Source organism: Balaenoptera borealis (genome assembly GCF_965194805.1).
Source record: "Balaenoptera borealis genome assembly, chromosome: 20".
Lineage (NCBI taxonomy): Eukaryota > Metazoa > Chordata > Mammalia > Artiodactyla > Balaenopteridae > Balaenoptera > Balaenoptera borealis.
The window spans coordinates 43,698,653-43,725,906 of NC_138879.1; the positions used below are offsets into that span (position 1 = coordinate 43,698,653).

Sequence of the window (27,254 nt, forward strand, 5' to 3'; positions counted from 1 at the left end):
TACTGGTCATTTGTACAGAAATAACCCAGGAATGTAGGAAAAAACAGAGTAATTTAACATAACAAGTGCCGATCACGTACCTGATGTGTGTCAGACACTGTCATGAGTGCTGTGAGGATGCACCGATGAAAGACATGGTCCTGTCCTCGGGGCAAGGAGACATGCACATACAGGACCAGCCATCATACAATGTTGGTTTTGGTGTGTGCAAGTGGCTAAGGGCAGATGAAACACAATGGGGACCAGGGAAGGGAGGAATGACTAGGATGGAGGGTGGGGTTGGGCAGGGTGGTGGTTCAGGTTACGAATGGCAGATGTGGCTGACTGTCCGTGAGAAATGTGTGCTCCCCATCCCACAGGGTAAAGCCCAGGGATGACATTTCCTCCTTGCATCCCAAGTGGCCACACCATTGCTCTTGCCGATAAAACGTGAAGCACTTCCAGTCTGGAGCCTTTAAGGATGAGTGTGGCTTGTCTACTTGCTCCTTTCTTGGCTGGAAGAAGAGGATGCTGAAGGAGAACTACCAGACAGCAGGAGCCTGGGTTCCTGAAATCATCCCAAGGAGTAAAGGCACCTGCCAATGAAGAATACCTACCTCGGTCTGTTACTTGAGGGGAAAGTAAACTTCTATTACGGTAAGGCACTGACAGTTTGGGATTGTTTAGAGTTAGAATTACCCTAATTAATACGGAAGATTTAGTGGAGGAAGTAGCATTTGAATTGGGCATTAAATAGCATGTAGGATTTGACACTGAATCTGCCAGTGCCTTGATCTTGGACTTCGCCGCCTCCAGAGCTATGAGAAATAAATTTCTGTTGTTTAAGTCATACAATCTATGGTATTTTTGTTATAGCAGCCTGAATGGACTGAGTACTTTTTAACCCTATTCTGCAGATAGAGAAACTGAGGCTCAGCCCACAATTTAGGTCAAAGTAGTTCATTGGATGTTTCCTGGGAAAATGTGGCTTCGATTCATGGTTCAGGAAAAAAAAAATTGTATTTGGATTTTCATTTCAGGGTTCAGAGAATCAACTTGGTTCTTTCTCGTTTGGGGTTCAAAATTTAGTTTGAATCCTTGGCCCTAGGGGTCTCTGGTTCTTCGTAAGTATTTATTTATTTATTTATTTTTGGCTGCGTTGGGTCTTCGTTGCTGCGTGTGGGCTTTCTCTAGTTGCGGCGAGCGGGGGCTACTCTTCGTTGCGGTGCGCGGGCCTCTCATCGCAGTGGCTTCTTTTGTTGCAGAGCACGGGCTCTAGGCACGCGGGCTTCAGTAGTTGTGGTGTGCGGGCTCAGTAGTTGTGGCTCGTGGGTTCTAGAGCGCAGGCTCGGTAGTTGTGGTGCACGGGCTTAGTTGCTCTGCAGCATGTGGGATCTTCCTGGACCAGGGCTCGAACCCATGTCCCCTGCATTGGCAGGAGGATTCTTAACCACTCCGCCACCAGGGAAGCCCCTGCATAAGTATTTAAATAAGTTAAAAGCCGTAAAATTGATGTGACGGACATACTTGGGCATCCAGAGGTGGTGAGCTTTTTCTCTGGCCTGTGGTTCTGGGTGGGTGGTGACTGGTGTCCACCAAGATGGATGATGGCCGTGGGATGTGAAAACTGAGTAATGACTGATATTAAAGTGGGTATGGGTAAACAGAAATGAATTCTGCTTGGACTCATTTTTATCAGGCAGGTTCCCGGGCAGGGTGATGGTCTGCAGACTGGGCCCCAGTTGGTGCTGGGTGCCAACAGCTGTGTCTTCTCTGCTCTTCCCAGTCCCAGGGCGAGGGCTGTGCCAAGAGACGCTCCTTGGTCAGTCCCACCTAGGCACCTCCAAAGGTCTGACTCAGAAAGTGGGGAGAAATGCCAGAGGCGGAGCCAGGCACAGGCCCGGGCAAAAACGTGTGAGGCTGAGTGTTTATAACAGTGAGAAACTGGCAATGACCCAAATGCTCAATGGTCAGGGGGGAGAGGGAGGGTGAAAGCATTCCAGCACCTATTCTGTGCCTCGTTGTGTGGAATCACAAGGCTACTGATCTCTAATTTATGGATGAAAAACATAGTTGGGGGTAGCGGTGGGGCCTCTCCAAAAGGAGATCAAGCCTTCTTGTCTAGGGCAGCTTTGGCTAGAACACATCTCCAAAAGGGCTTGCCCTGCTTTCCTTCACGTGCCAGGCCTGTGCTGAGAAATTTACAGGGTATTTTATTTAATCTTCAACAACCTCTAGAGAAGTAGATATAACACCCCCATTTTTGGAGAAACTCAGGCTTTTTTTTTTTAAGGAGACACTGAGGTTCAAAGATAAGAAATGATTTTCTTAATGTCACATGTGTGAAGTGGCAGAGCCAGAATTTAAACTGAAATTTTGTAAAACTCCAAACCCTGGGCTCTGGCACCAGACTATATGGGTTCAGATCCCAGCTCCTCCACTTACTAGTTGTGTGTACCTAGGGAATTTCCTGAATCTCTTTCATCTTGGTAAAATGGAGGTGATAAAAATTCTTGCCTTTCTGGGCTGTTAGGAGGACCAAAGGCGTTAAGACAAGCATAACACGGTGTGCTGGGCACACTCAATAAAAGTCGGCTATTGTTATTTTTATCATTATTATTGCTACCACTTCTCTAAGACACTTACATGGCTCTAGGGATAATCTTTACATTGATGGGAACAGACCAGGATTGAATGCTTCCTTGTCTTAGAAGCCTTGGGCCAATGTGGTAACAACAGCCTTTGCACATTCCAAACATGGAGAAGTATCTAGAATAAAACTCCCAAACAGGACAGTGGAGACTCTGTTTATCCAGGCCAATGTTGACTTGGGGATCAGTGCAAACGCGAGATGAGGGTGCTTGCTGATGAGGCGATTGGGTCACATGGGTCTCGTGTCATCTCTGAAAGAAATGAAAGGGAAGTTGGACTTGACCTGGTGGGTCTTGAGAAAGAGCTCTGCTTGTGGTTTAAAATTGTGTCTCATTTTCATTTGTCCATTGCTTTGTGCTCTTTATGGCTGGTTTGATGAGGTCCTACTGAGAGGCGGGGGAATGAACTGGAGGTTTGAGCCCTGCGTCCTTTCTCCTCCATTTCTCTAATGCTTCAGAATAATAACCCATTTCATGTAATAGTGGGTTCAGATGGCAGATTACAGACTCAGATATTGTAGAGGGACCAATCAGTGTGTCCACGGCTTGACCCTGGTAGAAGGCTAGAACCCTGATTGCAAAGACTTGAGCCTTCCAACTCAGTCAGGGGGTCCCCGCCTCCTCCCAACTCCTCTAAAATTTCCCTGGTGACAGGAAATCAGGATCTGTGTAGACACTCAGCTTGCACCAATGTCCAGTTTTCCTCCCCTCTGGGCACTCAGAAGACTATACATCAGTTGCGCAGGGCCACGTGGTTCTGGCCAATGGGCTGTGAGAGGAAAGGACACGTGTCCCTTCTGGGCTGAGGCATCCAAGAGCAGGTGCATGGCAACTGAGGAGACTGTGTTACCCGTGGAGCAGCTCCAGCAGAGAGCAGCCTCCTTCCGCCTGGTCCCCAGTGCCTGAATGGGGCAGAGCCCTGCCACTCCCCAGTCCTCATGGGACAGGAACGTGAGTGAGAAAGAAACTGGTGTTGTGTGAAGCCACTGAGATTTTGGAGGTGTTTCCATAGCCTAACCCAGCCCACTTAACCAATCCGGGGTCCCTCCCCTGGAGGACAACCTAAGGTGTTCCGGCTGTACCTGGCCCAAGGATGCCTCTGCAAGGTGTGGCAAGAATCGGACGCGGTGTGCCTTTTGCTAGGCCCATGCCTCTGGGTTTCTGCTTTGTGCCTCCACTGTGTCATACCTGGTGTTTGTCCTTGCCCTCTGCTCACTAGGGAAACAATAACATTACATTTCTTTGTTTTTTCCTTTTTCAAAATTATTATTATTATTTTTTGGCCACGTTGCGCGGCATGCAGGATCTTAGCGCAGCATGTGGGATCCCCAACCAGTGATCAAACCTGTGCCCCTCACAGTGGAAGCGTGGAGTCTTAACCACTGGACCACCAGGGAAGTCCCTAAAAATTAATTTTCTGTTTTTATCAAGGTTACCCAAGGTAACATGGGTAGCTGGTTAAAAAATTAAAGCAGGCAGGATCATACCCTGCGCCTGAATCCAACTCTCTAGAGTCAACCTTCGTAAACTCTTTAAGTCTTCCTTTTGGCATTTTCTACCATATTTCTAAATAATCTGTCTATAATGCTATTTCTTCCCCCCACCCCAGTTTTACTGTGATATAATGACATACATCACTGTGTAAGTTCAAGGTGTACACCATAATGGTTTGACTTAGATATATTATGAAATATATACTCAATTACATTTTTTTCTATATTATCTACTGACCTCCTACTAAAAAAGATTTTGCTCTCTTTCCCCAACCTGGCAACTCCTCCTGAAACCACTTCTGCTCTCTTTATTCTCCTAACATAGTTATACTGTGATTTTTGGTTGAACCAATATCTGGTGTTTGCCTTACTGTGACTATGTAAATATTGTCCATGGCTGAGTCACAAGAGGTGCAATGATTACATCTTATTTCTTATACAGTATAGTAGAAACAATGTTATGTGTTCACCCCTGTTTTCTATTCCCGAGAACACAGGAGATTACATTTCCCAGCCTCCTTTGCATTCAGCTGGGACCATGTGACTATGTTCTGGCCAATGGAAATGCAAGGGGAAGTGATACAGCCCTTTCAGCCCCAGGCAGTCCAAGACCTTTTTCACACTCCAGGCAGCCTGAGTGAAGGGCACTGAAATGGTAGAGTTGCAAGAGGGAAGGAGGCTGGGTTCCTGAGTCACCACCTGGAGGAGAGCCACCAACCAGCATCAGCCTGTGATGTGGATGAGATATAGATTTTTCTGTCGTAAACCACTGAGATTTTAAGATGGGTCTGTTATGGCAGCTACCGTTAATACCTAATACTTTCAGCCATTTTCTTTTTTATTTTTATTGTTCTCCAGTTTGCTTAGGATCCTTTTAATCATCCTGATTCATTCCCAGACTCTCCCACAGAATTACAAACCTCCTCTCAGTAAGGTCAAACCCCCAGGCTCTTCAATTGTGCCTTTCCCCCCCCACCCCAACTAACCCTTGTGCCTAGTTGATGGGACTTCAGGCTTTTCTCTGCCTGACAGGGAGGCAGGAGGCTGGTTGGAAGGGGAAATAGGTTATATTTAAGGAGAGGTGGTCTCACTTAATGGTTAAGAGCTCAAAGTTTTCAAATTTAGTAGTTCTTTGACTTTGGGCAATTTTCTTTTTTTTTTTAAATTTATTAAATTTATTTATTTTTGGCTGAGTTGGGTCTTCGTTGCTGTGTGCAGGCTTTCTCTAGTTGTGGTGAGTGGGGGCTACTCTTTCGTTGTGGTGCGTGGGCTTTTCATTGCGGTGGCTTCTCTTGTTGCAGAGCACGGGCTCTAGGCACGCAGTCTCAGTAGTTGTGGCACGTGGGCTCAGTAGTTGTGACTCATGGACTCTAGAGCGCAGGCTCAGTAGTTGTGGAGCATGGGCTTAGTTGCTCCATGGCATGTGGAATCTTCCTGGACCAGGGCTCGAACCCATGTCCCCTGCATTGGCAGGCAGATTCTTAACCACTGAGCCACCAGGGATGTCATGGGCAATTTTCTTAACTTTTCTGAGAATTAGCATCCTCATCTGAAAAAATAGGGATAATAGTAACCTCAACGTCATAGGACTGTTGTGAGGATTAAATGTGATATTCTTGTAAAGTGCTCTCAGCAGAATTTCTGGCATATTGCATGTGCTGATAAATGCTAGTTATTGTTATAATTAAGATGAAAAAGCTCTGGGGAATGACTGCACTCCCCAAGCGTCAGGGAATATAACCTGAGAGTGAGTTTTCTGCCTTGCTTCTGACTATAGGTAGCTGTTCCCCAACTCTAGAGACCATCAGAAGAAGGACCAACTTGGGGAGGTGTGTCCCAAGGTGTGACAGCAGCCTCTCCAGGGATGGAGACCATGTGCCGGGAATCCTCCTTTGTGTCCTCAGCATGGGCTGAGCTGGCCTGAGCTGGGACTCCCTGAAGGTCCTTGGTTCCCCCACTTCAAGTGTTCCCTCCCTCCACCCTTGGATTACTGGGTGGTGCTGCTCAGTCTCCTTCCTTCCCTTTGATTGGAGATGCATGCCCATTAGCTTAATAGCAAATATTTATTGAGTATCTACTACATGCCAGGCACTGTGCTAGGCAATGGATCACAAGAGTTAACAAATAAAAAGACTTTGCCGTTAAAGAGTTTATAATTAAGTGGGAGAGGCAGATGGTGAAGAAATGAATGTATAATTATACACTGCAGGCCGGGCTGGAAAGGAAAACATCGAGTCCTGGGAGGGAATATCCAGGGTGACTTCGCCCTTGGGGCAGTGAACTCTCGCAGTCAGCAGGGAAACTCATGCAGGATCTAAGAGACCACAAGAAGGAGTTTGGATTTTATTTTAATTGGAAAGCAGAGGAGCCCTGACTTGTTTAGAGCAGGGAACTGACATGATCAGATTTGTGTTTTTTTGGTTTTTTTTAAAAATATTTTTACTAATTTTTGGCCATGGTATTCTATTTATTTATTTATTTATATTTGTTTTTGGCTGTGTTGGGTCTTCGTTTCTGTGCGAGGGCTTTCTCTAGTTGCGGCGAGCGGGGGCGACTCTCCATCGCGGTGCGCGGGCCTCTCACTATCGCGGCCTCTCTCGTTGCGGAGCACAGGCTCCAGACGCGCAGGCTCAGTAATTGTGGCTCACGGGCCTAGTTGCTCCGCGGCATGTGGGATCTTCCCAGACCAGGGCTCGAACCTGTGTCCCCTGCATTAGCGGGCAGATTCTCAACCAGTGCACCACCAGGGAAGCCCCAGATTTGTGTTTTAAAGAGGTCACTTTATCAACCACTTGCTCTGTGCCTCAACTATCATGGGAAACCACGGTTGGAGGAGCAGAAAGGGGAAAGGAAGGACCACGAGGGAGGTTGAGACCTTAGTAATCTGACTGCGGTCGATTTCAGTTGCTGCATTTTTGGTCCCATCCTGGATAGTGGGTGTCACCATGGCAACCTAAGTGGACGAATGTTTCAGGCTTTAACAAATGTCGATGGTTGTCAAATGTCAACCATGCAGATCTGTGTCAACGCAATACAAATGTCTTCCCCACCAAACCTCTTCTCCCCACACACCCGGAGGCATTTCTGATTTTGAAGCTTAGTTGGTTTCTGTTCATTGGCGAACTGTTTTGTGAGGGCAAGCAATAATTAGGCCTTGAAACTCCTTTCCCGCCTAACGCCCAGAAGAATGTTTGCATCAGACTAAACCAAACCCAACATGGTAGTGGATAAACAGAGCCGGAAGTGCAAGCCAAAGGCACTTTGGTGCTGGTTTTAGTGCTCTTTTATCAGAGGGGCGCAAAAATACTGTCAGTAAGAAACATCTTCCCACTCCACCTCCCAGGCACTGCAGCGTTCATGTTCCCTCCTTGGAGTTTCCATTATACCTTGAACATATCTGTATTATGGCTTTTATCACACTTCACTCATCTGTTGGTTCATTCACCACATATTAAACGTCCAGTGGTCAGGTATTGTGCCAGGTGCTGGGGACAGAGTGTTGAACAAGACAGGCCCCGTTTGCATGGACTTACATTGTAATTGGGGTAGATGGACAAAAGTCCAGTCGACAAAGTGCTGAGTAAGATCACTGCAGACATTATTAGGTTCTCAAACAATTAGAGGAGATTAGGCTTTAGTGGTTAGTAGTGAAGGACTCTTGCTATTTCTTGGATATTCTACCTTCATTCCCTCATCAGTGCCTTTCGACTTGCTGTTCCTTCTCTGGAAAGTTCTCCTGCACTTTCCCACAGCGGCTTCCTTTGGCTCATTTTGGTCTCAGCTCAAAAGTCACCTCCTCCGAGAGGGCCCCTCTGACCACCCTAACCAGAGTAGCCCTTATTTATGCCTCTCATTGTTTGTGACCTGCCTCAGCCCACGAGAAGTACAAGCTCTCCTGTGGACAGGTTCTTAGATTTGTGGGCTGTTGGTTTCAGCCACGGTTTGGTCGGGAAAACAGACGCTACTCTCTGGATTCCACGTGTGAAGGGTTTCAATCTGTGGAATTGGAGAATTCAATCTGTGGAACACAATTGTTGGGAGGCGGGTGGGAATTAAGATGGGGGGAGCCTTGGGTGGGGAGGGGGAAAGTGGGCGGTTCTCAAGAGCTCACCGGGAGGCCACTGTGAACTTTGAGAAATACTGGAACTGGTTGTCAGTGATTTCAGTCTGTTGCAATAAGGAAAGTCATTTTCAAGAGTCTGCCCAGAAGCTGCTGCGAATCTTAAAAAACTTCCAGGAAGCCTCTGCTTGCTAGCTCAGTTGCCTGCAAGTAGTAATTTGCAGGCACTTACCTGGAAGTTGCTGCAGACTTCACATCCATCACTTTGAATCCGTCTCCATGACAGCCTCGAATCCAGAAACGTACACGGGAGGAGATTCTGGGAAATGTGGTTCTTGGCTTTCCCTTCGTAGAGCAGACTACAGAAGTGGGAGGCGATGATGCCAAGTTGAAAACACAATCCAACATGCCATTGTATCTCCAGTCTCTAGAACAGTACTTGACACATAGCGGGTGCTTTGGTGGGAGTTGAATGATTGACAGAATCATCCTCAGCTGGCTGACTCCAAAGCCCATGCAGTCCCATTCCAAAACCAGCTGAACAAGCTATGACCTTGACCCTGGAGCCCCGGCTGGAACTGCTGACCAATAAGTCCCAGACAGGGTCTGTGCCACACATATGCCCACAGAATTGTGCACATTAGGGACAGGAGCGGTGAGGGAGGCTGGAGAGCCCAGGGAGTTTATGAGAGGGGAGGCTGAAAAAAGGACCTCCAACCCTCTGTGATCAATCCTTCCTGGAGGTGGTGGCGTTGCGGAGTCACTAGATTGAGAGAGAAATACTGATGCCCCAGGGTAGCCATCCCTGACGGCAGAGGAGATGCGTAGCCCTTGGGGGCCTGGGCATTTGGCCATGAGTAACCCCTCTGATGTTAAAAGATATGGGAAGTCTCTTGTTTTACCTTTTAAATTAATGTGAATTTTGTGTGCTCTCCTATAATGTGTCTGATTGCTTTCGTATGAAAATAAGCCTATTCTCCCCCATTTTGGAGTCACACTGATGCTCCACGTGGTGTGTTGGATTTAGTAGGGGGTAGGGGTGGAAGCCGCAGGTGTACCAGGCCCCAGGACCAGCTACTGCGAGGCCTGGTGCAAAATGAAAATGTGGGGTCCCTTGTTCAAAAATTAGAATTTCAAGACTGTACCAGCAGAGCATTTTTATTTTAAACATTTTTTATTTCTTTAATGTTGTATCTATTTTGTTTATTTTTGGCTGCGTTGGGTCTTCGTTGCTGTGTGCGGGCTTTCTCTAGTTGCGGCGAGTGGGGGCTACTCCCCGTTGCGGTGCGCGGGCTTCTCATTGCGGTGGCTTCTCTTGTTGCGGAGCAGGGCTCTAGGTGTGTGGGCTCAGTAGTTGTGGCACACGGGCTTAGTTACTCCGCTGCATGTGGGCTTCACGGGCCAGGGCTTGAACTCGTGTCCCCTGCATTGGCAGGTGGATTCTTAACCACTGCGCCACCAGGGAAGCCCCCCAGCAGAGCATTAAACCAAGTGTGGGGCCCTTCTGAGCATGAGCCCTGTGGGACTGGTAACAAATGACCACAAACTAAGTGGCTTAAAACAATACAGTAGGGGACTTCCCTGGCGGTCCAGTCGTTAAGACTCCGTGCTTCCAATGCAGGGGGTGCGGGTTCGATCCATGCTGGGGAACTAAGATCCCACATGCCGTGAGGAGAGGCCAAAAAAAAAAAAAAAAAAAACAACAAATTAATTTTCTCCCAGTTCTGGAGGCCAGAAATCTGAAATGGGTCTCACTGGCTGAAATCAAGTTGTTGGCAGGACCACCCTTCCTCCTGAGGCTCTAGGGGAGGCTGGATTTCCTTGCCTCCTGCAACTTGTGAAGGCTGCCTGCGTGCCTTGGCTTGGGACCCCCTTCCTGACATCACTTCAACCTCTTGCTTCTGTTGTCACATCTCCTACTTCCTCTGTTGTCAAATCTTCGCCGCCCTCTTGTATGAAGATTGCATCTAGGGTCCGTGCTGGATAATCCAGGATAATCTCAAAATTCTTAATCACATCTGCAAAGTCCCTTATGCCACAGAAGGTAACATTCACAGGTTCTGGGGATTAGGACCTGGTTAACTTTTGGGGCCATTCTTCTGCTGACCCTACTTGCCCTTGAAGTGGGCCCTGCCAGGCTCACAGCTGAATCCTCTGGTTTGAAAGAGGCAGCCTTTGAGGCTCAGAGCAGAAAGGCGAGTGGGACAGACGTGTGAAGGAGTCGGGGAAAGGCTGCCTTCTTCACCTGGATCCTCCATGCTGGCCTCAGTGGGAAGAGGCTGTGTCCAGTGCCCAGGGGCGACCAGAGATTCATGGCTTTTGTGTCGCCCCCTGATTAGAGTTGCCAGATTTAGCAAATAAAATTGCAGGATCCGCATCATGTGGGATCTTCCCACATCAGGGCTCCAACCCATGTCCCCTACATTGGCAGGCGGATTCTTAACCACTGCGCCACCAGCATATTTTACCTGGCTACCCTGTTCCTGATTCTTACAGCCACACCGTGTTGCCTTCCTCCAATGGCTGTGCTCAGTCTCAGCCTCCTGGGCTTTGGTGAGACTCCCATCGTTCTCCTCCTAGCAGGGTTTCAGGCGTGCGGCCAGAATAAGAGAAGCTGGGCCCGAGGGTTCACAGGCAGGCAGAGGGTTGACAGGGAGAGAGCCTCAAGGTGGCTGGGGAGGAGGCCTGGGTTTGCTGATCTTAAGGAAAACAGCAGCACTTCCTTACCGGGAGGGCAGAGCATTTCCAAGGTGATTGCTAACTGCCCCCCACACCCCCACGAAGATGTTGTGTCCCAGCCCTGGAGGGCCATGGGCCTTGAGTCTGTGTGGCCCCCCGAGGGTCACAGGCAGCTCCTAAGTGCAGGATGCAGGGCTCATGGAATAAACACCACATTTCACTTCCTTTGCAAACATCGCACATCTGAGAAACTAATTTCCTTTTCTGAGACACGTCTTTCCCAGCTGTGCAAGTCCTTGGCAGGCTGGGGTCAGACGATAAAATAGAAGTGGTCGGGGCAGCAGGCTGGTGGAGTTAATGCCCCCCCAGTATTGCAGTCAGAAGGTCCGTGTGCTCTGTGAGGATGTGGATCTGTCCAAGTTCACTTCCCTGAGACGGGCCACAGAGAAACAGACCACATGGCTCTTGTTCTCCTATTGACAGTATTCCATAGAACCCAAGATCTGATGGTGATTGTAAGAAGCATTGTTATTTTATGTACCGACAGCAAAAGAATGCTGCCAGCTATGTTATACTGTTAATTGAAACGTGCACCCCAATTTCAGAGTTGTGAAATTGTGAAAAGATGGGCATCTTAAGAAGCAATGAGATCGTATTAGGTTTACTGTCAGCTCCAAGCTAGTGGAATGGAGCCATGGAATAAATAATCATAACAATGACAATGATTTATTTATTAATTATTGATAATGTCTGTGTTTGAGCCATGCGGCATCACCCTTCTCCTTAACAGTTAAGAAAAACTGGTTCCCAGTCAAATGTGCGCATGGTGGGTCTATTGAAGCCCCCATCCCATGTCTGGGTTTCTCTTTGGGACCTCCTGCTTTGATTTCCTACATCCACCGAATTCTCCTCTGCCCCCCTCCCCCCCACCATGTAGATAATTTCCACTTTTTAAAAAGACTGTGGGGACTTCCCTGGTGGCGCAGTGGTTAAGCATTCCCCTGTCAATGCAGGAGACACGGGTTTGATCCCTGGTCCGGGAAGATCCCACATGCCGCGGAGCAACTAAGCCCGTGTGCCACAACTACTGAGCCTGTGCATCTAGAGCCCGTGCTCCGCAACAAGAGAAGCCACTGCAATGAGAAGCCCTCGCACCACAACGAAGAGTGGCCCCCACTCGCTGCAACTAGAGAAAGCCCGCGTGCAGCAAAGAAGACCCAACGCAGCCCAAAATAAATTAATTTAAAAAAAAAAGATTGTGATAAGATACACAGAAAATTTACCGTTCGAACCATTTTAAAGTGTACAGTTCAGTGGCATTTAGTACATTTCCACTGAATTCTTGCTCTTGCTACATCTTTCTTCCAGGTCGTGGTTTTTTTTCTCAGCCCTGTGTGGAGTTTACAGAAGAACCTAGTATTTTCCTCTTGATTCTCCAGATCAGCCGCCAACACAGGCTGTGGGGTATTAGCAGATGATTACCGAAAACTTGAAGGAGTCTGAAGGGTTTTAGCCCGCCCAGCCCAGCCTTAATTCTAACGCTCTCTCTTCTTCCAGCCTCTGCGAGACATTGGCTGCCTCTTGGCCTCGAATCTGCCTCCCAAGGTATTTCCCAGCTTTCTCTCCTCCCCTCCATCTCAGGCTTTTCTGCCAGCTCCTTGCTGGGCTGCCAAACTCCTGACTTTATCACAAGGAGCCATTTTGCTCTCTCTTCTCCCTGACTTCCTTCCTACCATCCAGAGTTTTCACCTTTCACAGGTGTTCTCTATACAAAGACCGCCTGGCCCCAAGAGAGCTTATTTCCCCAGTCAGGGAGAAACCTGCCCAGCTGTCAGAGATTTGCCATCTCGCTGATTGCTTTAAATGCGGCCAGTCTGCTGTCTCTACCCCTTATAGAGCTCAGGCTCCGCCGCCGAGGGCAGACGCGTGCAAAGCCAAGTCCGTGTGGTAACTGTCGTGCTCTGATAAGGGGGCACTCGGAGCCTTCTGGAGCGGAGAGGAGGGGCTCCTGACCCCGTGAAGGCCGCCGGCTGCTGCAGTATGTTATTGCCGAGTTCCCGTTTCTCCATCTGGTATTTGCTCCCAAAGTCCCTTTGGGAATCACAGTTCCTGCTCTCACTCCATTTGGTTGGGGGCAGGCTGACCCCATCCCCAGGCTCCAGGGATGGACACATGCCCCTGGGCTGTCCGGCCCTTTGGAACATTCCTGACAACAGTGACTTGTTCAGAGATAGGCGTGGGACCCAATCCAGGCCAGTGAAAGCAACCCTAGGCCTTGTCCTGGAACTACTGGGTCAGAGACACTCCCATGCTGCTGGGGCTGCTCACTGGTAAGCCAGGAGCCTGGAGATGCTGGTGGTCATCTGGTCACTACATGGAGCGAGGCTGCTGGAGAGTGAAGACAAGTCGGAGGAAACCAGCATTAAGAACAGGAGAGCGATGACTGGATACCAGGTAGGAAAGCCAAAAACGTCACTTTTCTGCATAATGAAGCTTGAGTTAGGCTTTTGTGGACCCTAAGAACCTTGATTAACAGTCCTGGAAGGCTGCAAAGCAGGGGGATGACGATTGCGTAGGGCTTTGAAGGATAAGTAGGAGTTTCTAGGCAGCAAAGGTGAGGAGCATGGTCTAGGCAGAGTGGGTAGCCCGTGTGCAGGTGAGAAGGTAGGGACTGGAGATGCGGGCGGCGGCTGGATGACGGAAAGCCTTAAGTGTCGTCCTCGGGGATATAGACGTGATCCCGGAGCTGGCTGCTGTGCTGGGGTTTTACTCCCACGAGCTTATGCTTCCCCACACTGCAGATGAAGGAACTGAGTCTAGGAGGTGCGAGGCAGAAAGTTTGCAGTTCAGTGACCCCACTGGGAGTGCCACACAGGTTACGAGGCTAAGCCCCTCCAGGGATGCAGAGAGGTTGGCTTTGGCACCCACGGGGCCAATAGGTGAGGTGATGAAGGGACAAGGAGCTGCTTTTGACCGGGTATGTACTCAGCCCCAGGCCCCCTTATGTGTCCTTCTAGCTTAGTTTTCTGAGACCATGGAGGGTGAGAGATTCCGGTGAGTAGGGATCGCCTGGGGGTTCTCACCCTGGTTGCACTTGAGAATCCCCCTGAGGGGTGGGGGGTTAAAACTACAGGTACTGGGCCAGCACAGACCTGACTGCTGGTATGTTTCAAAGCCTTTTTAGGTGATTTTAATGGACATCAGGGTTAAGGGCCATTGGCCTGGGGCAGTGGCTCTCAATCACGTGGTGAGATTAATTAAGGGAAATTTAAGAGAGTAGGGGAGAGAAAGAATACTCCCTGGGCTTCATTGATGGACTAGGCCCTGTGCTGGGCACTTGACAAGCAGTGTCTTGTTTAATCCTCCCTACAGCTTTGTGGTGATATGATCCCCATTTTACAGAGGTGCTCACTGAGGCTTGGAGAGGTGTAGCAAACTGCCAAGGCCATAGAACTAGTCTGCAGAGGGGCTGGGCTTTCAACCCAGGCCTCTGTGACTCTGCACACACATGCTCCCTCCTGCCAGCTGCCTGGCATCCTGAGAGGTTGCCCGGTCCCTCTGGGCAGGCCCCACCTTGGCTGAAGCCATTATGGGGTGCTCTTCCGTAAGGGAGGGTCCCAGTCCTTGTGAACCGGGAAACAGGAGGAGGAGGGGGCTGTGCTTGGAAGCTTGGCACCTACGTCCTCCGCTGCAATGCTGAGGGGCCTGGGCCAAGTCACTGCCTCTGTCGGGGCCACTGTATTAGTCAGGGTTTTCCAGAGGAACAGAAGCAACAGGGTGTGTGTGTGTAAAGTGATTTATTACAAGGAGTTGCCTTATGTAATTACGGAGGCTGACAAGTCCTAAGATCTGCAGGTGAGTCGGCGAGCTAGAGAACCCAGGAGAGCTGATGATATAGTTCCATTCTGAGCCTGAAGGCCAGAGAGCCAATGGTGCTGTTTCCTGAGAAAGCCTGCGGGCCTGAGGCCAAACTGATGTCTCAATTTTTAAAAAAAAAATTTTTATTGGAGTATAGTTGATTTACAATGTTGTGTTAATTTCTTCTGTACAGCAAAGTGACTCATATATGTATGTTTTTTCATATTGTTTTCCATGATGGTTTATCACTGGATATTGAATACAGTTCTCTGTGCTATACGATAGGACCTTGTTGTTTATCCATCCTATATATAATAGTTTGCACCTGCTAATCCCAAACTCCCAACCTTTTTCTCCCCTACCCCATCTCCTCCCTTGGCAACCACAAGTCTGTTCTCTACATCTGAGTCTGTTTTTATTTTATAGATATGTTGATTTGTGTCATATTTTAGATTCCACGTGTTAAGTGATATTGTGTGGTATTTGTCTTTCTGACTTAGTATGATAATCTCTGGGTCCATCCATGTTGCTTCAAATGGCCTTATTTCATTGTGTTTTTTTTAATGGCTGAGTAATATTCCATTGAATATATATACACCACATCTTTATCCATTCATCTGTCTATGGACATTTAGGTTGCTTCCATGCCTTGGCTATTGTACATAGTGCTGCTATGAACATAGGCGTGCATGTATCTTTTCAAATTATATTTTGGGTATATGCCCAGGAGTGATATTGCTGGATCATATGGTAGTTCTATTTTTAGGTTTTCAAGGAACCTGCATACCGTTTTCCATAGTGGCTGCACCAATTTATATTCTCACCAGCAGAGTAGGAGGGCTCCCTTTCCTCCACACCCTCATGTTTCAGTTTGACTCCAAAAGCAAGAAAAAACCAGTGTCCCAGTTTGATGGCAGTCAGGCCGGAGGAATTCCTCCTTACTCACAGAGCAGCCGGCTTTTTGTTCTGTTAGGGCCTTCAGGTGGTTGCATGACGCCCACCCACATTAGGGAGGGCAATCTGCTTTGCCCAGTCCACAGATGCAAATGTTAATCTCATTCAGAAACGCCCTCACAGGAACATCCAGAATAACGTTTGACCAAAATCTGGGCACCCTGTAGCCCAGTCAAATCGACACCTAAAATTAACAATTAAAGTTACTTGGGGAAAAGTAGAGGGGTTGGTAAGCTGGCAGCAGGTCAGTGCCCAGGCTGAGGGGTGTGTGTGAGTCATTTAACCTCTCCCAGCCTGGTACACATGGTCCTGGGGGAGTCACATGAAGTTATTTTTCACAGCTGAAAGCCGTTTGAGCTTCTTGCCACGGCTGTTCTCACTGGTACTACTAACCAGCTTGCTACCCTGTGCTCCACTTGGACTGTTCTGTTGGGACCCAGGACAGGCGTGAAATGAGGCCCAGACAAAGCTGGCCAGTTGGGGAGATAAGTGATGGTCTCCGCTTGCTCCTGGCTTCCCTTCCTGGCTGAGTGTGGCTGGGAGACAGCGTGGGAGCTGGGGCTGGATCTGCCTTCAGAGCTTCCTGAACAGAGGAGGGTCTTGCCTTGCATGTGGGCTCTCACTCTGGCCAGGAACAATGAATGGACTGGGGCCCAGTGTATCCGAGGACTGGAGGACGCCTGTTCTGCCCTGGGGGAGGCCAGGTCCTGCCCGGAGGGTGACGTTTGCTGTGCGGGGTGGCTTGTGGGTAGGGGGGAATTAGGGACCCCTCTGGCTACTTCTGTATAGGGTGTCCTAACGTGCCCACCCCTGCCCTTAGATCCTGACTCCAGAACCTGCCATTTCTTGCTGTTTGCTGCTACCATCTTTCTGAAGCTTTTCTGCTCATCCATAAGTGACCCTTTGACATTCAAGCTTTCTAAGGAAAGAGCTCCTCTTGTCAACGCAGACCTGTGTGTCCTTTATGCTTGCTCCCACACGCTCACTGGGTTTGATGGTTTAGTTTCTTCGGTGCTGGGTCTGTGAGGATGAGAAAGGGGAGGAGTGGGTTGTGGGACCCACCCTCCAGATCGAAGGTGCTCCATGGGTGATGGAGAAGGACCCATAGGGGCTGAGCTGTGAAAGGCCTCAGGGTCCCTGCCAGGGGGCTGGCTGGTCTCTAGAGAGGCAGAGGGACCCTTAGAAGGGCCACATCCCTGGAAGTTGCTGCCTAGAGTGGGGGTAGGTGCAGAGGGAGCATGGGGGGCGGAGACAAGGAGGCCCATGGCGGAGGGGTTGTTATAACAATTCTAACACCATACACTTGATAGCATTCCTACACCTGCTGGGGATGCAAGCCGGAACCACGGGAGACGATATGCAGCCTCCTCCGGAGAGCAGCAGGTGTTACATCTTAAATGGCTTTCACATTTTCTTTTCTTTTCTTTTTTTTTTTTTTGGCCGTTCGGCTTGCGGGATCTTAGTTCCCGGACCAGGAATCAAACCCAGAGGCCCTTGGCAGTGAAAGCACCGAGTCCTAACCACTGGACCACCAGGGAATTCCTTTTCACATTAAAATATTAAAAGAAAAAGAAAAATGGTGGGAGGATTTCCCTGGTGGTCCAGTGGTTAACACTTGGCCTTCCAATGCAGGGGGTGCGGGTTCGATCCCTGGTCGGGGAGCTGGGATCCCACATGCCCCTTGGCCAAAAAACCAAACCATGAAACAGGAGCAGTATTGTGACGAATCCAATAAGGACTTTGGGAATGGTCCACATCAAAAAAAGATCTTTTTTTAAAAAAAAAAAAAAAAAAAAGAAAAAAGGTGGGGCTTGACAGTACATAAAGGCAATATTTTGCAGAAGTATTGGTGTGCCTGGTGTCTGAGGAGGCGGGGCATGCACGGGGCAGTGGGCAGAGAAGGCAGCTGCTGTGGTTGGGAGATTGCTTACCTTGAGCAAATAAATTAATAAGTTGAGGCTGATGGGGGCCAAGTTTCTTACAGTTACGTGATTTGCAAACATGGAAAGGGGGATGTCTAGAAAGAACCCTGAGGTGTGACCTCACTGACATATGCATACTTATACACACATTAAAACCATGACTTTTATGTATGTATGTGCAGATTTATAGTTATATAAATATATATAGTTATAGGTGTTTGTACCTGTAAACGTACATGCATTTCTTAGTTTGTAGATGGCCTAGAAGCAATAACATGCTAATAGTCGTGGTGAACACACCAAGCTCCCAGATCTTAGTTTCTAATCACCATTCTCCACTAATATGAAACAGGGCTTCTTGGAGAAGTGGCTGCTTCTAGAGATGGAGCAGGGAAAGGACAAGGTGAGTCTGGAACATCTTGTGCCAGAAAGGAAGGAAGTGCTCAAAGAATGATGAGGACATAAAAAAAGGATATAGGGATCAGCTAGAAAGGGGGTCTTATTGATCAAATCTGGGCAATTTGAGCATCAACATTAATAATGATAGTACTGGATAAAACTTGTTGAATAAAATAGGAATCCATGAGGCCACAGTGATGTAGTTAAGTAAATGAACACATTAATAGGAGAGAAGGGTAAGCTCTTTCTTGCAAGAGATTGTCAATTGATGATGGAAATAGGAAAAATCCACATTAGGTAACCATCACGGTGATGGTTGATTCAGGCTGGACTTGTCAATGATACTAAGACTGGCAGGTGAATGTTTGAAGAACAGGATATGGATGTAATGCTGGAATGTATTTCCAGAAAATATTTACCAATTACAAAGGGAAAAATGGTGACTTTCTGGTAGAAAAACCTGGCAGCCACCAACCTGAGCAAGTGATCAAAATGAACCTCACCAGGGCTCGGTAAGTTGACATCATGGGCCTCCTTAGATGAATGAAGCCTCATTTCTGTGCTATTCCTGCCAAGAATGCATGGCCTGAGTCTCATCACAAGGAAACAACAGTCAGCCTCAGGTCGGGGGTACCCTATATAAAATGAAAGATCTACACTCTTTAAAAAACAGCTGTCAAAGAAAGACACGAAAGAAGGGGAAAGAGGGGAAATGTTACAGTTTGGAGGAGACTGGAGAAACATGACAACTAAATGCAAGGTGTATTCCTAGATTGGATCCTGGACCAGAAAGGAAAAAGGAAAAAGAAACATTGGGACAGTTGATGAAACGTGAATGGGGTGCAGATTGAATGATGGTGCTGTGCCAATGTTGATTTCCCTATCGGGAAGGTTATGTTGCAGAGTGTTTTGTTTCTAGGAAATATATTCTGGAGTATTTAGCGGTACTGAGACATCCTATCTGCAGCTTGCCCTCAAATGTTTCAGAAAAAGACTAATGATTGTAGATATTGTGTGTGTGTATAAAGAAAGATTGTGTGCACACATGCGTGCAATAAAGCAAATGTGGAAAAACACTAACACTTGGGAAACCTGACTAAAAGGAATATGGCAGTTCTTTTTATTTGTCTTACAGCTTTTCTGTAAATCTGAAATTACTTCAAAATAAATTATTATTTAAAAGATAAACCCATTCATAGCCCAACCAATCCACAGGGAACTATATAAAGTTTTAGAGCATTTCTTCCTGGTTTCTGTGGACTTTTATGTAGTTAAAATCATGTTCTATATACAATTTTATATCCTACTGTATCATTTAACATGGTAACAAACATTTCCCAGTGTGTTTGTTATAAAGGCTCCATAAACATTGTTTTTAATGGCTACGTAATGCACCACTGAGAGGTTGCATCAAAAATTACCATTCTAACTATTGTTGGACAGTATTCAGGTTATTTCCTTTTTAAAAAATTATAAATCACACTGCAATGACTATCTTTGATAATAAAGCATTTTATGTTTGTCTTAGGGTAGACTTCTAGAGATGGAATTATGAAAGGATGTGAATATCTTACAACAATTGGTACCTGCTGCCGTGTTGCTTTTCAAAAGCACTGAGTAACGTAATAATTCCCAACAGCAGTGAGTGAATGCTAGTCCGCATACACCCTCACCAGCATTTTAAAATTCTTTATTCTTTTGTTATGTGGAGAGTGATGGCATTGTTTCACTATGTTTTCCTCTGATTTCTAGAGACATTGCAAATTATACTATCAGTTTGTTTTTCACTCATGTCACCATGCTTTTCTTTGGCTCTTCTAGACTGACCACTTCTCCAAGGACTGGGTCCAAGTGACCTTTGTATCTAGGGTAGAGCCCTCACTTCCTAGGATCGCTGGCCCCTGGTGCATGTCTGGCTCTTTCTGGAGGCTCGTGACCTCAAAGTTGCTCATGTGCCTGGCTCCTCCTCCTCAGGGACTGTTTGGGGAGCCGGGACTGTCTAGGTCAGCCCGTGCCCTTTCCCAATTAGTTCTTCTGGTTCCTTCCAGCTCCCAGGCCTGTGAGCAACTCTCACCCACTTTCATTTTATTAGACTTTTCCCCTCCTTTATCATTTTTGAAAAATAAAAATCGGATTATTGATTTTTTTCTCCCGATTATAAAAGCAATATAGAATCACTATAAAAGTTCAGATGTTATAGAAAAGTGTAAGAAGAGAAGACCAACCCCTCCACCGTCATATAACCCAGAGCTATCTGGCATTAATATTCGGAAGTTTTAAACAATTTTTTTCTATGTATGTAGGTATAGACTAATTTTTTGCAAAAATGAGCTCACTTTTTAACATTTAAAAAAAACCCTTTTAAGGTTTATTTTAAAAAGTTGGCAGTAGACCTCAGATTTACATATACAGTTTGCATTCAGTACTTTTTTGGGTAACACAAACCTGAACACGGCCAAGCATCTGTTAACTTTCGTGTTAAAAACAAATTTCTATTTGTAACGTGCAACATTCCTGAACCAGTGTAGAGACTTTGCTTGGAAATTGCATGTGCATGTGTGTGTTTAAGAAAACATAATTTAACAAGTGCTATCTTAAGCCTCGAAGACATGTTCTGAAAAAGTAAGAAAGTTGGGGGGAAAACTTCAGGTCATATCTAGTGCTTAAAACTTTTAGGGATCAGCCTCCAATTACCACTGTGCCGTGTTGATCAGCCTCCAATTACCACTGTGCCATGTTGATTACCAATCCATTCACCTAACTAAGCATTTGCATATGGCTTGAGCTATCCTTTTCGTTTGTAAAATTATTATTTTTACTGTAATTGTAGGTTTTGATTAATTTTAACATGGCAGCGTATTAACAAATCATTACTGATAACAGGCTTTTCGGTTTGCTCAAGATTATGAATTGTAAGTAAAATGAAACAGCATCTCCAGCTGACAGATGGATACCCAGGTCACACGATGTCTCTTAAAGTAAGCTTGTGACACTCCAACCAGGGAACTGTAGCAATGAGGAAACTGTTGACAAAGGACAACCAGGGAATATTTATCTCAGTACAGGCTGGAATCTGTACTTAAGAAAGTGGATGATTATATGTGAAGTAGTACAAATTGTAACCAGCAAGAATGTTTTCTCAGAGCTCCCAGTAGAATTAGTCAGTCAGATGAAAAGGAAAGTATGGAACAGCCTCGTTCATTTAGGAAATTGTCCTAACAGCCAGTGCAAAGGTAGTAACTTCTGACTGAGAGTTTATGGATCTTATAAGTCATTAACTTATAAATGCTTTTTTAAAAAAATTAATTTTATTTATTTACTTTTGGCTGTGTTGGGTCTTCGTTACTGTGTGCAGAGTTTCTCTCGTTGTGGCGAGCAGGGGCTATTCTTCGTCATGGTGCGTGGGCTTTTCATTGTGGTGGCTTGTCTTGTTGTGGAGCACGGGCTCTAGGCACACAGGCTTCAGTAGTTGTGGCACGCGGGCTCAGTAGTTGTGGCTCGGGCTCTAGAGCGCAGGCTCAGTAGTTGTGGCGCACGGGCTTAGTTGCTCCGCGCATGTGGGATCTTCCCGGACCAGGGATCGAATCCGTGTCCCCTGCATTGGCAGGCGGATTCTTAACCACTGTGCCACCAGGGAAGTCCCATAAGTCATTAATAATGCACTTATAATGCTGACTTATAAAGGACATTGATGAGGATAAAAAGTTCTGTGTTAAGGCTTTAGATAGCTGGATCTCCAAAACCTAAGACCTGAAATCCAAATTAATGTTACAGTAAATAAACACATTAATTTTTGGCACATATGGAAGCTTGGGGTTTTAGAGAAATTCAGGTAATAATTTGAACAAGCTCTTCTGAAATTGAGAATTAAAAAAACCTGTAAATAAGGAAAATAACTTAAGAAAATAGACATATAGTATTTATTATATTTAATGCCCCAAATTTCAAAATCCCTGAAATAAGATATAATGTTTACCAAAAGGTATAGATTGATGGATGCTGGTGAAGTATAAAATACTCTCTAAAATGGGGATAGTTTTTTACCTCATTCCTTGTGTGAGAATACTTAATAATCTTTTCCTGAGTATGCTCCAGCAAGGCAGATAGCTACCATCTGAGGGCTGGTTTGTTTGTGGTAACTACAGGACCGCAGAGGCCAGTTCTATGAAGGATGAGCAGCCATATTTTAGAGTTAATTTCAGACAATCCGCTCAAACACGTATGAGAAAGATGTGCTTCTTTGATTTCCTGTCCCCTGCCTTTTCCAGTGTTTCTTTCTTGGCTGATTGTTGTCTTTTTGCTTTGTTTTGTTTTATAGCCTCCAAATGTCTTCTTACTGATTCCTTTTCACACTTGATTGGCACAAATGTGGGCCCAATCTGGGCTGTATCTTGCCTGTAGGACTACCTCTGCAGACGTCCTCGGTGTGGTCGTCCTCAGATTGCAGGGACAGTCTGATGGCCGCTGCCCCAGGTCACCAGAGGGACTTCGGCTCAGCTTGTGCTCAGCCATCCGGGTGGGCCAGTGGGACCACTGGTCTCATTTTGTAGCTTGGGTGCTTATGTGAGCTTTTTCCCCTGGAAGAATGTCTGGCTCCGTCCACTATTAGTGCAAAGTAATGGAAGCCAGGTTTGTTGGGTGCCAAGCATCCTGCTACGTGCCCCCAGGTGCAATATTTCAAGTTACTCCTGTGAGGTAGGTGCTATTATTATGATCCCCACCTTCCAGACTGAGAAATTGGGTCTCATAGAGGTTGATGTCCCCAGTGTTATATGTTAGTAAGTGTAGAGATGGGACTTGAGCCCAGGTCGGTCTGCACTCCCAGCCACTGAGCTAGGTGGCCTTTCCTTTGGGTGTGAGCCTTCTCAAGTTGCCTACACACCGTCTCACACGCACATGATCTCTCTCACACACAGACACAGACGCAGACACACACTCACACCGTCTCCTGTGCACGTGCAGAGCATCTCTCCTTCACCCTCACCACCTGTTGCCACCCCTCCATTTGTTGGCCACCTGCCCAATCTCTCATTCACCCCCCTGTCTTTCTCTTTTATCCCGACACAATCTCTCTGCTGCCCCTACAATCTCTCTCTCCTACCCCCTCACATCTATTGCTCTCTTACTTTCCCACCCTCTCTCTCACCCCCTCTCACAATCCCTCTCACCCCAAATTTCTCTCTCACCCCCACGATATCTTTCTCCCTCTGCCCACAATATGTCTCTCTCTCCGGCCCCCCTCCCCGCAATCTTTCTCTCTCTTCTCTTTCACCCCTGCAATCTCTCTCACCCCTACAGTATCTCCCTCTGTCACTCCTTCTACACTCTCTCTCTCTCGCTCTCCTTCATACACATGCACCCCACCCACACTCCTATACCTGCCCCAGCACCTACAGAATCCATCTCTCTCTGTCGTGCACACAGTCTCACTCACACAGAGAGTCTTTTTTTTTTTTTTTAAAAACAACCTTTTCAGCTTTTAAAAAATTATTTATTTATTTATTTTTTGGCTGTGTTGGGTCTTCATTTCTGTGCGAGGGCTTTCTCCAGTTGCGGCAAGCGGGGGCCACTCTTCATCGCGGTGCGCGGGCCTCTCACTATCGCGGCCTCTCTTGTTGCGGAGCACAGGCTCCAGACGCGCAGGCTCAGTAGTTGTGGCTCACGGGCCTAGTTGCTCCGCGGCATGGGGGATCTTCCCAGACCAGGGCTCAAACCCATGTCCCCTGAATTAGCAGGCAGATTCTCAACCACTGCGCCACCAGGGAAGCCCCACAGAGAGTCTTTTTATTACACTGGAATAATATTATATGTTTATGCTGTTTTGTGGCCTGCTTTTTTCACCAACTCACTTTAAGAAGGGCCAGGAAGGGAATTCCCAGGCGGCCCCAGTGGTGAGGACTCGGTGCTTTCACTGCCGGGGCCCTGGGTTTGATCCCTGGTCAGGGATCTAAGATCCCGCAAGCTGTGTGGTGCGGCAAAAAAAAAAAAAAAAAAAAGATTTTGGGGACTTCCCTGGTGGTCCAGCGGTTAAGACTCTGAGCTTCCAATGCAGGGCGTACGGGTTCAACCTCTGGTCAGGGAACTAAGATCCCACATGCCGTGTGGTGTGGCCCAAAAATTTAAAAAAAAAAGAAAAGAAAAGAAAAGAAAAAAAAGAAGGGCCAAGAAGAACAAAACAGATTCTCTCCCATCCTGAGTACCTCTCAGCAGAGCCTCCAGGCCTCCTTTCCCCCAGTGGAGCCTGGAGCCCAAGTCACAGCGGAAAGATCTAGAGCACCGGCTCTGTGGTGACTCTGCAGGCCACAGGCTGGGCCTTGTGTGAGCCTGGATCTCGCTCCTGGGAGCCCCTGGAGGGGTGCTGGGGACTCCCACCCTGATGAAGCCTCAGATGGGGCAGAGATGCGGGAGCCCCAGTGGCCCCAGTGAACGGCTCTCCCCAGTCCCCTTCTCCACAGTTTCTTCATTCCATGGAAGGGATTCCAACCATGCGCTTCGTGGCTCTTTGTTTTTCCTTTCCCTGGAGTCAGTTTTCATCCAGTTATTATGGGAATGAAAATCATTATAGAAAATGAGAAAAGCAATGGGGGAAAAGCCCCAAAGCACCCATGCCCTACAACAGCTGCCAACCATTCATCTCCGATGGCTCCTTCCTAGACCACAGAGACACTGTACCATCATTTACTCACCCATTTCCCTATTGTTGGTATGTCATTAGTTCCATCATTCTATACCATGCTTTTTGTGCACAGATTTTAATGGCAATCTGGATTGTTTACTTACATATATTCTTAGAAGTGGAATTCTTAGAAGAGGATTCTTCTTAGAAGTAGAATTACTGGGTTAAGGGTTTTGAGACCTTCAACCAAATGCAATGTTTTGCTCTTGCATTTCAAAAGGACAAGCTTAATTTTTCAGAAGTGCAACTACTGGGCAAAACAAGAAAAGATTATACTTTGTGCTGTTTGTAATTTTTATAAGAGTGGACTATCATTTTGGAAAATCACAGCCTGAATGGTGATGTTGTTTATGGTATTTGAGTCACCAGCACATCTATACCTACCTGTGTTTGTCGCTGTTGATTCATGGTGTGATATACACATGTATACGCACACAAACACACACACGCACACGCATGATAGGTAGATTTAGTTTGCTTGTATTTAGAATGTCAAATATTAGGTTGAATCATGTGAAATTCCATTTTCATAGATCAAAAACAGTTCCATATCAGTAATTTCACATGGTTCAGCTTAATATTAAATATCGTCCAACTTCTTAATCCAAACTTACTTCTTCTTAGCCTGTGCAAGCATCTCCCTACCTCATGCCCAAGCACTCACATGTTGAAATATTATTTTATTGCATTCCTTTTATTTTGCACTTAAATTGCAAGTCGAGTATTAAGTCTTTTCAGTTTGTGTGTAAATGGGTCATTTTTATCACCAAGTTTCATTTAAGAAAGGCAAAGGAGGCATTAAAAATGTTTATGAAAAGGGAGTATTGGGTCTGATAGGGCTGAGAAATACCAGGTTTGGTGTTGGCCTTCTTAAAACAGGACCCATAACATTGTATTCTATACAAGTGTGCTGCTTGAGAGAATTTCAACATTGGAGTTACCATGTTATCTTATAATTGTCAGTCTCCCTACTGAGTTCCTTAAGGGTGTCTTAAAAACAGCAGAGGGAAACCAACATTAGAAGTGCCTGTCTACCATGTGCCCATGGTAAGAGACATCATTTCGTCTAACCCTCACAGCAACTCTGTGAGGAAGTAGGACTGGCCGTGGTTTACAGACAAGGAAACTGAGGTGTAGAGAGGTAAGGATTCTTGCCCATGATTACATGGTCAATAGCAGAGCAGGAATTTGGACTAAGTTCTATGGAATTCTAAGGCAGAGTTGCCAGATAAAATACAAGATGCTCAGATAAGTTTGAGTTTCAGATAAACAGTGACTCTGAATGTTATAAGTGTGCCCCAAACGTTGCATGGGACATGTTTATACTAAAATGGGACTTCTTGTTTCTCTAAGTTTCGAAATCAACTGATTGTTCTGCATTATTATTAAGTCTGGCAACCTTACTCTTTCCCCCTCTGTCACTTCCCTTGCTTTTCTTACTCAGAATGTTGCTCCCTAGATTTTTATTCCAAAAATGTCTTTCAGGCCCCAGTGTGAGTCACTGGAGAGGCAGCAAGAAGTTAACAGAGAGCCTTTCACGGGGATTGTGAGGCCCTGGGGCCTGGCCCTGATCGTGGGAAAGACACACCTTCTGGAACAGTTTTCTCATTTGTGAACTGGAGAGTTGAACTACACCATCTCAAGGGTCAGAGAATATTTACTGGGCTCTGACCGTGTGCCAGGCACTGTTCTGGGCCCTTGGGCTCCATCAAAAAACAAAACTGACAAAGTTCCCTGTCCTCAGAGAGCTAACATTCTAATGGGGGAGAGACAGACAATAAACAGGTAGTAATAATGCCAGCTACCCTTTTCTCAGGTAGCATTGGGTCAGGCCTGCTGCTGGGGACTTCACGAGCATAGGCTCCTCTGGTGTCCCTTTGTGCCCACCCCATCGGACATCCAGGGCAGGATGTGGTGCTGGCACACTGTGGTAGCCGGGGTGGGTCCAGGTTTTGTGAGGCTGGGGACTCTCTTTAAGAAAAGCATATAACATTACCAGACCCTTCCCAGGATCCTAGAAAGAGCCTGTGCAGGAGAGGCTGCGAAACTGAAGCTTCAATAGCGTCCCCATAAATACGGCCCTGGGCTCAGTTGGTGATTGTTGAACAAACAAACAACCTTGTAGCGTAGCTTCCCCTTTTATGACTGTGGATACTGAGGTTCAGAAAGGTGCAGGGACTTACTCAAGTTCATAGAGCCGGTAAGTGGCAGCGCTGGTGCTGATGTGGTTCAGTAGGGAGAGAACGTGGCAGTGGAAAGCTCCTTAGGCTTTGGATCATGAAAGGCCTGGATTTAAATTTGACCCTTGTGTGGACTTGCTGGGTAACTTTGGCCAAGTGTCTTAACCTCTCTGTGCCTTTTGTGTCCTCATCAGTAAAATGGAGAAAGCAATACTGCTCCTGTAGGGTAGCTGGAGATGATCAGTTAATGCTCATTCGGAGGAAGGATCATTCCCGGCTCGAGGGAAGGCCTGGGGCTCCTCTCGTGCTCCTGGGAGTGCTCCCGCCTGCCTTGGGACTTTGGAACCCACTCTTAGGACCAATGGGGGTGGGATTGGCGCAGGCAGCCAAGAAGCACATTTTT

At 46.9% G+C, this 27,254-nt stretch overlaps 1 protein-coding gene across 1 annotated transcript in view; it reads left to right on the forward strand.

The window, feature by feature from the left end:
• COPRS (coordinator of PRMT5 and differentiation stimulator) overlaps positions 1 to 27,254 on the forward strand; it is a 110,146-nt gene that overhangs the window by 49,086 nt on the left and 33,806 nt on the right. The window contains exon 10 of the mRNA XM_082371310.1: positions 360 to 1,103. The gene's annotated coding sequence lies outside the window, so the exon portion shown is untranslated. The remainder of the gene's footprint in view (positions 1 to 359; positions 1,104 to 27,254) is intronic.